The sequence below is a fragment of the Physeter macrocephalus genome, chromosome 7, assembly GCF_002837175.3.
Source record: "Physeter macrocephalus isolate SW-GA chromosome 7, ASM283717v5, whole genome shotgun sequence".
Lineage (NCBI taxonomy): Eukaryota > Metazoa > Chordata > Mammalia > Artiodactyla > Physeteridae > Physeter > Physeter macrocephalus.
This window is the reverse complement of record NC_041220.1, coordinates 39,543,773-39,558,025: the sequence shown is the minus strand read 5'-3', so window position 1 is coordinate 39,558,025 and position 14,253 is coordinate 39,543,773.

Genomic DNA, 14,253 nt, shown 5'->3' with positions numbered 1-14,253 from the left:
GCAAAACCTTGAAGGTAGTTATTTTAGAATATTAAATATTAAAAGTTTAAATTGGCATGTAATGTATATGTGTGTGTATTGAATCAATAATTTGATTTAACAACACTATGTAAATGGGTGCCAAATTATATTAGGTCTGTCCTGTAGGATAATCTCTAGTTATATACAATGCTGCGAAGACACCTACATTGTTACTAACATGCTCGATACAGCAATAATATTCACTATTGTGAAAAAGATTTCAAGTAATTTTAGGAAAGAAATGAAATTTGGTTATTATTGAAATCTTAGTATAGCTGTCTTAAGATTCAGTCCAACTTTGTGAAATGCTATTATCATAATGATAGATGTAACAATAGAAAATTGAACTTTAAATTTTCTCTGCATGTGTGTAATTATAAGGCTCTTTTAGAAAAGAACAAAAAAGAATGAAGTAAATTGAGGTTGGAAATAATTTGAGGCAATAGTTCTCAAAGCATAATCAAAATTTCTTACTTTGTTCAAATGTTTGCCTAGCTCTATTTGTAACTGAAAATAATGTATTAGTCACAACATGAGCATGCTCAATTTACACCATGCATAGAAAGTGAAGTAAAATAAAGTCCTTGATAATTCTTGTGCTGGGAGAATCATGAATTTAAAGCTCTTAATCTCTAAGGTACAAAAGAAGTGATTATTGCATTTACTTATATGAAGCCTAAGAGTCTAATATGGATTCTTGTAAACTACAGCAGTGATATTAGAAGTATTGCATGCTACAGAATATTGGGTTTATAAAAAGAAGAAAAAAGAGTCTAGAATTTTAAAAATTGTATGTTTGATATTAAAAATAAAAATGATCTTTTACTTTATTTCATTCATAAATGCCAAAAATTAATTGTAAGAATTTAAAGAAATATATTTTTACATTTATGAGTAAAATATGGTAAATTACAAACTAGCATGTTGATGGGAAAATAACGTTTATTATTTGGTGTGTGTGGGGTGTGTGTGTGAGATCGATAGAAAAATAACTGATAGGTGTTGGAAAAACCTAACCCCAATAATTCGGTATTTTTCTATGGTTATCAGAGAAAGAAATAGAGTAGAAAATTGAGCTGCACCTATGACCCAAAAATTCAAATAAAACATTAGTTAAAAACCAGAGGTCTTAGGTTAGCAATTAATTTTCATGTTCATTCATACCAGATCTTCTACAAATGTAAAATTCATCTGTTGCATAGTGTTCTAGTTTCCTTTCTACATTTTAAGTTAAGGTACTAATGAGCTATGAACTGAATAGTTAGTACCAGAAAGAAATAAAGCTCATGAAATACACCAAATTGGTGTATTCAGCTATTAAAATTATTGAGATTTTACATGATAAACATTCAGGATAACCTTATGTTAAGAATACAAGCTTTAGAAACAGAATGAAAGGGCTTCAAATCTTGGCTTTAAAATTATTATCTAATCTAGATATTAATATTTATATGTAATAATCCTTTGGTAACTTTTCCTTCTACATTTTAGAGGAGAAAAAGAAGTTCAGAAAGGAATACTAATGTGGTTTTCTTTTTAATTACATGGAATAATCTATGCAATGTTTCTAGTATAGGTCTGGTATACACTAGTAAGTATTTGAGAAAAGAAAAGGAAACTTTTTTTTTTAAGGAAACTTTTTTTATTAGACGTGTACATCACTGTTACTTTCATAGTTCAGAATCACTATGCTATTTATAATACAGTATCATTTTACCACTATATAAAATTCCAAAACTTATTTTGCCTTTCCAGCATTTTCCTTATTTTATTTTATTTATTTGTTTATTTTGTGGTACGCGGGTCTCTCACTGTTGTGGCCTCTCCCGTTGCAGAGCACAGGCTCCGGATGCACAGGCTCAGCGGCCATGGCTCACGGGCCCAGCCGCTCCACGGCATGTGGGATCTTCCCAGATCGGAGCACAAACCCGTGTCCCCTGCATCGGCAGGCGGATTCTCAACCACTGCACCACCAGGGAAGCCTTCCTTATCTTACTTTTTTTGTCTTTCATCTAAAGGTATCTTATTGAGGAAGAGGAATCAATAGTGGAGAGAGGATGAGTCATATTAACAAAATAATTTACTTTGCATTGGATATTTTGATCTAGTGGATACTAGTGTTATTAATCATTACAAGATTTCATAACACTCGATAGACGGATAGCCTTAGCTTAGAACTCATAAAGTTTGTCATTAAAGTTTGAAATTTGCATTATTAAATCAGATCAGTGAAGACTATCACCACACAATAGCTCTATATAGGTTTTTTTTTTTTAGTCTACTGTTTGAGGGAAACAATTTCAGGAGGACCAAAACCTTTCCTTTTAACGTCCCAGCTTGCTCAGTCTTTCTCTCATCACACTCAAGTAAAAATGTTTTTGTATTAACCTACCAAGTGATTTCAAATGTAAAATAAGAATAATCAGTGTAGTGAACAAAAACAATGACAAAAAAGATAGGGTGAGCATAGTGTAAATATTTAGTAAAAATTTAGTAGAGAACATTATATTTTTAAAGAACATATACCAGGGACATTATTTATCATCATTATCTTAAGAGTGAATGCTGTGTGCTATTTATTTTTCAGTTGGCATCATCTGTCTCTGCAGTGTAACTGAATCATAAATAAAACCATAAAGGTAATTCAATCATAAAACACAATATATAATTACCCCAATTTGAATACTCATTTTTACTATGAATTTCCTAAGGAAAAAAATTAAAGTCCAAACAACATCTTTTAAATCTTGTCTATTAAAGTTAAAAAAAAAAAAAAAACCTGGAATTTATCCTCCTCACATTTATCCTCCTCACATATCCTCCTCTGTTTTTTCAGTCTTAGTTATAGGAGTCTCCTGATGACTCTTGAAATTCAAGTCTAGCCAGTAAAATAAATAAATTGTTTTTAAGATCACTCTGTAGTTTTTCAGTTTCATTAGTTTTCCAGTATTAGCCAAACATATGTAAAAGAAAGCCACAATCCATTGATGGGGCATTTCTCCCACTTGATTAAACATCATCATATGCTATTTGTGATATCTTTCTTTCCCTTCTAGAATATTGGAAATCTCACCTTTTATTTGAAAGTAAGTGTACTACTTTTTTGCTGAATCCCACAATTTGGATACTTTACTCACTGGATTAGTTTCCTAGGGCTACATAACAAAATACCACAAACTGAGTGGCTTAAAACATAAGTTTAGGGCTTCCCTGGTGGCGCAGTGGTTGAGAGTCTGCCTGCAGATGTAGGGGACACGGGTTCATGCCCCGGTCCGGGGGATCCCACATGCCACGGAGCGGCTGGGCCCGTGAGCCATGGACGTTGAGCCTGTGCGTCTGGAGCCTGTGCTCCGCAATGGGAGAGGCCACAGCAGTGAGAGGCCCACATACCGCAAAACAAAACAAAACAAACAAAACAAAACAGAACAAAAAACCCACATAAGTTTATTGTTCCACAGTTCAGGAGGCCAGAAGTCTGAAAGCAATGTGTTGGCAGAGTCATCGTCCCTCTGAAAGCTCTCGGGAATGACCTGTTCCATGCCTTTCTCCTAGCTCCTGTAGCCCCAGGTGTTCTTGCTTTGCAGATATATCCCTCCAACCTTCAATCTTCACTTGGTATTCTCCTCGTATCTTTGCATCATCTTTCCTGTATGTGTGTCTGTCTTGGTACCCAAATTTCTCCTTTTACAAGGACACCAGTCATATGGTAGTAGAGCCCACCCTAATGACCTCATTTTAACTTGATTAACTCTACAAAAACCCCATTTCCAAATAAGGTCACATTTTGAGGTACTGAGGTGAGGACTTCAACATACCCTTTTTAAGGGGAAACAATTCAAGTCAAAACACTCACCCATCACAAGTAATACTGAAATATCTCATGTAAAACTTGGACTACCTACAACAGAACATAATGCACATACCATGAAGTAGGTTAGTTCCTAAAGCAGAATATAATAAGAGATTGGGATATTCTCTACCTTCCTGTGGAGTAGTGACAATTAAGGCAAGATGCCAAAAACATTTATTTAAATAAAACTTTTTCCATGAAAATCAATAGAGTGGGGCAGAAAGAGTATCCATTAATATCCTTATTACTATTTGAAATGTTACTGACTTCTTATTTCTTTCTAACCCATAAAATAATTGCTTGTTATCTCTCTTATTTGTTACTGCACCTCCAGTTTTTGGCACATAACATATACTCGATTAACACTTGTTAGTGATTGGATGAATATTTACATCTGGATGATGGGGTATTGATTACTGTAAAAAATATTTTATAGACTTTATCTTTTTACTGAAGAAATAACACACAGTTAAATTATGGATTTTTGCATGTAGAAAAACAGCTTCAAAATATTAAGCCATTAATCCCTTCAACATGACATACCATTTTATATTAAATATTTATTATTAAAATGGCAACAAAACACATTCATGTAATTGTGGCTTTCTCTCAAGTGTAGTCTCAAATAAGGATATCTCAGGATAATTTTTAGGTTCCCAAAGTATTCACAAGTATCAAATAGAAGGAGAAATTTGCTTTCACATTGTTAGGATAATGGTGTCAAAAAGTGCTGATAAAAGCGTCGACTTTGAAGTTAGGTTTGTCTCTGTTCTGCACTATTTTTATAAACTTCAAGAAACTATGTAATCCTACTAATCTTGTTTTGTGCTTATGAAAACAATGATGGCAAGAGAAATAGCCACAGCACAGGTTTGCTGGAAGGATCAAACAAAATGATACAAAAATATTTCATTAGCACTATACAAATAGCAGTTAATATTTCATCAGAGAGCTCTTTGTGAAGATTGTTGAAGTTCATGTATTTTTTTTTTTGTAATGTTGACAATGGATATTCCTGAAAGCTGGGAAGTGACTCTAAATTATACTTCGTTAATAGAAAAATACCATCTTTTCATTACAAAGAGGTAAAAATAGATCGTTATTTGTAAAATAAAAGTTAGACTCTGAAAAATCCAGTTCTCAAACTAATCATATACTTAAAATATTCCAAATATAAAAAATTGCCAAAGATTTCCCCATTATTTTGGGAAAGAGCTTGAAAGAAAGAGCTAACGTCATTCACCTGTATCTATCACATGAAATGATTCCTTGAATTCTAAAACATTACACATTTTCAAATCAGAAGTTTTAGCCTTCAAATTACAAAAGTTCTACTAGAGTGTTTTTAAGTTATTCAGGTGTATTTGTCTCATAAAAAAAGACTGAGTGTAAGTCATCCAGGGTTGGTATGATGGTTCATCAGGATACCAAAGATAGCACGGTGACTTTGAATTAGCCAAAGAGGAAAAGTAGATTATTTTCAAAAGACCAATGTTATTCAATACCTGACTTCTCAATAATTTCTCAATAGCAACAAAGGAAACCTGAGGACAGTGGGAAATATCCTCAAAGTATTGAGAAAAATATGTGTCCCATAAATTACACACACTGAGAAAATATTTCAAGAATTAGAGTAATAAGAAAAAAAACTTTTCAAACATACAAAGCAGTTTGCAAGTAATAACTTCTCTCTAGGAAAATTCCTAAGGTAAGTGGAAAGATAATTAACCCAGATGGAAGTTCAGTGGTACAAGAGGAAATAAACAGTAAATATGAAAAAAATTAGTTGAGAAAAATGAAATGAAAAATAAGTATCTTTTCAAAAGTAGAAAAACAAAGGAAAGGGAAAAGGGTAGGATAAACATAACTAAATAAGGTCTTAGAAATTAATCCAAGTATATCAGGAGAAATAATAAATGAAAATGATGTATATAACCCAGTCAAAGAAAATGTTACATTGGATGAAATATTAAATCCATCTTGATACTGCTTACAAGAAACAGAATTAAAATGTAAGTAAACTGAAGGAGTGAAGGAGTGGGAAAAATGCCAGGTAATTATAATAGAAAGAATGCTGGAATGGTCACATTAATTTCAGACAAAATGTTATAAAAAATTACTAGAGATAAAGAGAGTAGTTCTCTAATGATAATGGCTTACTTCATTAGAAGTAAGTTCTCAAGTTCTCTAATGGCTTACTTCATCAGAAGATGCAATAATTTCTACAACATACAACCTCAGTAACAAATTTTACACATACAGGCACCTCTCACAACTCTGAGGAGAAACAGCAAAATACACATAATACTGGAATATTTAAAAAGAAATATTCTTAAAATATGATTGATCAGACAGAAAAAATTTTAAAAAATAAGCATAAAGAATATTTGAACAAGCCAATGAATAAACTTCCTCTATTAGACATATTAGAACACTGTACTGGGTATCAGTTGCTGTGGGTAAGGATTGCAGATGGATACATTGGAGATGGTTTATCTCTGCTCCAAAGCATCTGAGGCTTCACCTGAAAGATCTAAAGGCTGGAAAATGAAATGATGTGGATGCTCATTGACTCACAAGTCTTAAAGTTGATTTTATCGAAGGGTCTAGCTGCAGCTATCAGAGGGAAAATCCACATGTCATCTCCATACGGTCAGACTTTCCTCAAAACATTGGGACCAGATTAAAAGTGAATAAAGATCAGTATATCTATATATATCTATAGTATAGATATATATAGATATAGATATCTATCTATCTATATAATATATATATATAGGCACAGATATATATCAGTGTGGTTGATAGCAAAGAACAAAATAAACCTAAAAGCTATCAAAATCATGTATGTTTTGATATTAAGTAAAATAATTCCAAATATATCTTTAGGGATTGAAGAAGTAATCATTTTAAATATGAGATAATTTGTAGACATGATTAATAAAATATCATTATGCCTGACATAACCATTGCAATAACTGCAGATATAACCTCCCTAGACATACCTATTTTCATGGCACTCTGATTCAGTCTTCAATAGTTCCCATGCCTAGAAAATGTGATAACCCTATTTCTTACCAAAATCATGTCTTCTCTAATTTTGACTTAAACTCTTTTTTAAAAATATGGTTTCTTTCCTACTTCTCCTTTCTATATGCATCTGATTTCTACAGACTTTACAGAGATCCACAAAAACAGGTCAACTTTTGTCTTTATATTTTTAATCACATATTTCTCTATATGGAACATTACTCTCCACCATATCCATCAATTAAATTCTACCCATTTTCCAGGATTTATCTCAAATCCTGCCTCCTCAAGTATATACTCTGTGGTTCCTCCAACCCTGGGTAAAATTATTCTTCCTCTTTTATACATGACCAAAAATACATATTTTGAAAAACTTGTTCAATTGCATATATCACTTCCTACCTTCTTTATTATTTTTGTCTTTTTATGTTTCAAGATCAGAGAACATGTACTATTTAATTTATATTTACCATAATGTAAAGCACCTATTGGAAGTCCAGGTATATAAAACGGAATCAATTAATATTTGCTTTGTTAAATTTACTTCACTTTTACATTCAATATGTACTTTCAGTACTTAGAAATAAATGTTCTTCAACAAGTACAATTCTAACTTCCCCAACATCAGAATATATAACGATCTCTTTAGTTTGAAGTTTTTATTTTTCTCCCCTCTCCTTTCATTCCTCCATCATAAAAAATTTTTGAAAAATAGCATATTCACTCTTTGTCTTCTGATCTGCCACAAAATTTGATATACAAAACTTACAAGAATAGTGAAAATGACAGAGGTCAAATTTGACCAGTTTAACTTCTAACTGGCATCCAAATGATCCACATTTTCACACGTTTGAAACTCTTTACCTGTTGCTGCTAGATTACTTCCTCCAATGGCATAAGAAACTACATAGAATAAGTGACAAAAATTGATAAACACTTCAAAAGTTTCAGCTGTATTTGTTGAAGCTATTTTTGTTATTGTTGTTTTGTAAAATGTCCTCTGATATTCAAATTTCCTCTAGGAAGGAAAGTTTCATGTAGCCCTACACAGCCATCACAATGTTTTGCTCTTTACCCAGTATGGTTTTTCTTGGCAGACAGAAAAGACTAGTAGGGGGTTTAATTTCAAGAGTTTTCAGTAAATTTACCACAGTAACTGGAAGAAAGAAACCTATTTGTTTCCTATAGGCATGGTCTAATCCCAGAGCTCTGTGATGTGAAGCATCAGAGGATGGTCTAGTAGGCTGAATGGACTTTAGCACTTCATATCTTTTCACACAAATGCAGAAGACAATTATTCCCTCAGGTTATAAACTCTCTTTTTATTTTCACCTTCATTGATTCACCACTAGTTGTGCAAATCAAAAGCAGGATAACTGCCTGCCTCTGTTTTTGAAGCTGTGCATCCTGTTTCCATTATGCTATTTTAAAAAAGTTATTCTCTAGAGAGCTGTTTGTAAGGATATGCAAAAAATTTACCTTAATACCTCATACTGGTATTGAACCAGTTAGTGCAATTATATTATAAAATACATAGACTACTTTGTTAATTCACAATGTAAAATACATTGTACAAATAATTGCCATATATATTTTCAATATGTTATTAACTATTAATTGGAACATAGGGAAGAAAGTGGTGACTAAGTCTTTAACTCAGATGACAGAAATATTCCATGATTCTTCCAACTGTAACTCCTGGTTGAAACAACTATTAATTTATCAGTAAGTATGTAAATGTAAATTGTATGTATAAGTTGGAATGCAAAGAATAACCTAAAACTTACTTTATCAAGTCTCCATTCTAAGCAATTTTTATATATTAATCATTAAAAGAAATGTCAGAATGTAGAGGTTATCATCAATGTCACCATCATCATATACAGATGAGGAAATGAAACTACTGAATTGTTAATTAATTTGCCTCAAATCAGACATGTAATAAGTGGTAGAACCTGAGATGCAAACCCAGTTAGTCTGTCTCTAGAGCTTGTGATCTTGGTCACTGCATTATACTGGATCCTTCTGTCTCTCCCTCTCATGCTGTCATGTAGCTATGCATTTGAGTAAACCTTTTTCTCTCATTCTCAGTGATGCCTCCATGTGAAATATCATAAACTGATCAGTTTCACTGACTTGCAGATGGGAATTCTATAACCTGACTACATGGATCAAAGAATCATTAGAGCAGGAATCTGTTACATTTTTAAATGTACATACTTAAAATTGAAACTTTTTAGACTGAGATATTATGAGATAGGTTTATTCAGAAAATCAAACTATTAACCACTAATAAAAATAAAAACTTTTGTGTTAGAAATATGTATATCATAAAATATATATTAGAGTACTTGACTCTGATTTTGGATCAATCTTTTTCTTTCATCTATTTTGAGATGAGATTCAGCTATTATTCACAATTACTCTGGTACATATTCATACATATTTGTATGGCATATATTTGTTTGACAATGTTTTTATTGAAATAGATTTCCTTCCATATATTCTTAATTGATTGTATACTATCAGGAAGGGCAAAAAATGGAAATGATAAACTCAACAATTAGGGTTAATCTCCATTGATTTTTTTTTTCATTGTTGTTAGGAAGAATTTAGGAAATTACTGTGCAGCAGGAGGCTCTGCTCTTTGTTGCTGGGAAACAGTCATTTGTGATTATTTCAAGGCATTGCCACCTGGAGTAGAAAATGCCTTTCTAAGCCAAGGTGCCAGATTAGACAGATCATATCACTTCAAGTCCAAACATCTGCTGAGGCAAGGTCGAGTATGCTGTGAAGTCATATTGGCTGCATTTCTAAGAACATGGTTTTCAAAATTTCATGTGCCAATTAGTCCATAAAGTATTTATTAAGTCTGTAATATATTCAGAACACTGCAATAGTCACTGTGGGCAAACAAAAAGTAGTAGATAGTTTACAGTCTATCTACCTTTCTAAAGAGTTATTTATAATCTAAGGCCAGAAATAGTTTCAAGCATAAAACAGATGTGACTTTGTCCCTAAGGAACTTAGAAAAGGCATTTCTGAGTCAGAAGCTAAATGAAATACAGAATCAAATACAGAATCAAAGATTGTCTAGTTAGATTGCACCCACCCAATGCAGTTGTTCCTTATGCAATACATTACTATCTAAATTATGTTTGAATAAATTCAATAATATCTGTATCTACATAAGAGGAAACCATCTCACTCTTTTGAGGAGGTCTAATTATTAAGAATTCTTTACACTATTTGTCTTATTGGTCCATCAATAACAAGAAAGGAGGGGGAACATCTCTTCAAAAATATGAAGATCTCTCCTCCCTAAAAATGTGCCCTGCATTTATTCTCAAAGCCCTGCTCCTTCATACCTTCACACAATCTTCTGAAGTGACTTTTCACTGTAACTTTGTTTCTTTTAACTCTCTTCCAGGCTTTAGGCTAATTAAAGCTCTACCCATTCAAACAATTCAGTTACCTCTCTGACTTTCTCATTTTTCATGGGGCAAAATCTAAGATTCATGAGTCAACTAGGAAGCACTTTGCTTTGTTTTGTTTTGTTTTCCTGAGAGTATTTTCTTTTTTAAAAAAATAATTTTGTTGTTGACAACTGAGGATAAGAGGCCTCCGAATTCTCTACATCATTACTGTTTTTGAATTTTATTTATTTTTTTTATACAGTAGGTTCTTACTAGTTATCTATTTCACATATATTGGTGTATATATGTGAATCCCAATCTCCCAATTCAATCCACCACCACCCCCACACACAGCTTTCCCCCCTTGCTGTCCATATGTTTGTTCTCTACATCTGTGCCTCTATTTCTGCCTTGAAAACCAGTTCATCTGTATCATTTTTCTAGATTCCACATATATGCATTAATATACAATATTTGACTTCTCGTTCACACTAACTTCACTCTGTATGACAGCCTCTAGGTCCATCCACATCTCTACAAATGACAAAATTTCGTTCCTTTTTATAGCTGAGTAATATTCCATTGCACATATGTACCACATCTTTATCCATTCATCTGTAGATTGGCATTTATGGCATATAAATGATCTGGCTGTTGTAAATAGTGCTGCAATGAACATTGGGGTGCATGTGTCTTTTTGAATTATGGTTTTCTCTGGGTATATGCCCAATAGTGGGAGTGCTGGGTCATATGGTAATTCTACTTTTACTTTTTTAAGGAAATTACATACTGTTCTCCATAGTGGCTGTATCAATTTACATTCCCACCAAAAGTGCAATAGGGTTCCCTTTTCTCAACACCCTCTCCAGCAGTTGTATTTTGTAGATTTTCTAATGATGCCCATTCTAACTGGTGTGAGGTGATACATCATTGTAGTTTTGATTTGCATTTCTCTAATAATTAGCGATGTTGAGCAGCTTTTCATGTAACTCCTGGCCATCTGTATGTCATCTTTGAAGAGAAGTCTATTTAGGTCTTCTGCAGATTTTTTGATTGGGTTGTTTGTTTTTTTTAATATCGAGCTGTATGAGCTGTTTATATATTCTAGAGATTAATCCTTTGTGGTTGATTCACTTGCAAATATTTTCTCCTATACTGAGGGTTGTTTTTCATCTTGTTTATAGTTTCCTTTGCTGTGCAAGAGCTTTTAAGTTTCATTAGATGCCATTTTTTTATTTTTGTTTTTATTTCCATTACTCTAGGAGGTGGGTCAAAAAGGATCTTGCTGTGATTTATGTCAAAGTGTGTTCTTCCAGAGGGCAGAGAGTAGAAGCAAGAAGAAATACAATCCTGCAGCCTGTGGAACAAAAAACACATTCACAGAAAGATAAACAAGATGAAGGCAGAGGGCTATGTACCAGATGAAGGAAAAAGATAAAACCCCAGAGAAACAACTAACTGAAGCAGAGATAGGCAACCTTCCAGAAAAAGAATTCAGAATAATGATAGTGAAGATGATCCACCAGAAAAACAACTAAATGAAGTGGAGATAGGCAACCTTCCAAAAACAGAATTCAGAATACTGATAGTGAAGATATTCCAGGACCTCGGAAAAACAATGGAGGCAAAGATCAAGAAGATGCAAGAAATGTTGAACAAAGACCTAGAAGAATTAAAGAACAAACAAACAGAGATGAGCAATACAATAACTGAAATGAAAATTACACTGGAAGGAATCAATAGCAGAATGACTGAGGCAGAAGAACGGATAAGTGACCTGGAAGACAGAATGGTGGAATTCACTGCTGCAGAACAGACTAAAGAAAAAAAGACTGAAAAGAAATGAAGATAGCCTAAGAGACCTCTGGGACAACATTAAACGCAAGAACATTAGCTTTACAGGGGTCCCAGAAGGAGAAGAGAGAAAGGACCCGAGGAAATCTTTGAAGAGATTATACTTGAAAACTTCCCTAACATAGGAAAGGAAATAGCCACCCAAGTCCAGGAAGCACAGAGAGTCCCATACAGGATAAACCCAAGGAGAAACACATCGAGACACATAATAATCAAATTGGCAAAAAATACAGACCAAGAAAAATTACTGAAAGCAGCAAGGGAAAAACAACAAATAATATACAAGGGAACTCCCATAAGGCTAACAGTTGATTTCCCAGCAGAAACTCTACAAGCCAGAAGGGAGTGGCATGATATACTTAAAGTGATGAAAGGGAAGAAATTACAACCAAGATTACTGTACCCGGCAAGGACCTCATTCAGATCCAATGGAGAAATCAAAAGCTTTACAGACAAGCAAAAGCTAAGAGAATTCTCCAAACCAGCTGTACAACAAATGCTAAAGGAACTTCTCTAAGTGGGAAACACAAGAGAAGAAAAGGACCTACAAAATCAAACCCAAAACAATTAAGAAAATTGTCATAAACATACATATTGATAATTACCTTAAACGTGAATGGATTAAATGCTCCAACCAAAAGACACAGGCTTGCTGAATGGATACAAAAACAAGACCCATATATATGCTGTCTACAAGAGACCCATTTCAGAACTAGGGACACATTCAGACTGAAAGTGAGGGGATGGAAAAAGATATTCCATGCAAATGGAAATCAAAAGAAACCTGGAGTAGCAATACTCATATCAGATAAAACAGACTGTAAAATAAAGAATATTACAAGAGATAAAGAAGGACACTACATAATCATCAGGGAATCAAACCAAGAAGAAGATATAACACTTATAAATATATATGCACCCAACATAGGAGCACCTCAATACATAAGGCAACCACTGACAGCTATAAAAGAGGAAATAGACAGTAACACAATAATAGTTGGGGACTTTAACACCTCACTTACACCAAAGGACAGATTATCCAAAATGAAAATAAAGAAACAGAAGCTTTAAATAATGCAATAGACCAGATAGATTTAATTGACATTTATAGAACATTCCATTCAAAAATAGCAGATTACACTTTCTTCACAAGTGTGCATGGAACATTCTCCAGGATAGATCATATCTTGGATCGCATATCTTGGATCACAAATCATATCTTAGATTAAGCCTCGGTAAATGTAAGAAAATTGAAATCATATCAAGCATGTTTTCTGACCACAACACCATGAGATTAGAAATGAATTACAGGGAAAAAAACATAAAAAACACAAACACATGGAGGCTAAACAATACGTTACTAAATAACAAAGAAATCACTGTAGAAATCAAAGAGGAAATCAAAAAATACCTACAGACAAATGACAATGAAAACACGATGATCCAAAACCTCTGGGATGCAGCAAAAGCAGTTCTAAGAGGGAAGGTTATAGCTATACAAGCTTACCTCAAGAAACAAGAAAAATCTCAAATAAACAATCTAACCTTACACCTAAAGGAACTAAAGAAGAACAAACAAAACCCAAAGTTAACAGAACGAAAGAAATCATACAGATCAGAGCAGAAATAAATTAAATAGAAACAAAGAAAACAATAGCAAAGCTCAATAAAACTAAAAGCTGGTTCTTTGAGAAGATAAACAAAATTGATAAACCATTAACCAGACTCATCAAGAAAAAGAGGGAGAGGACTCAAATCAATAAAATTAGAAATGAAAAAGGAGAAGTTACAACAGACACCGCAGAAATACAAAGCATTCTAAGAGACTACTACAAGAAACTCTATGCCAATAAAATGGACAACCTGGAAGAAATGGACAAATTCTTAGAAAGGTAATAACCTTCCATGACTGAATCAGGAAGAAATAGAAAATGTGAACAGACCAATCACAAGTAAGGAAATTGAAACTGTGATTAAAAATCTTCCAACAAACAAAAGTCCAGGACCAGATGGCTTCACAGGTGAATTCTATCAAACATTTAGAGAAGAGCTAACACCCATCCTTCTCAAACTCTTCCAAAA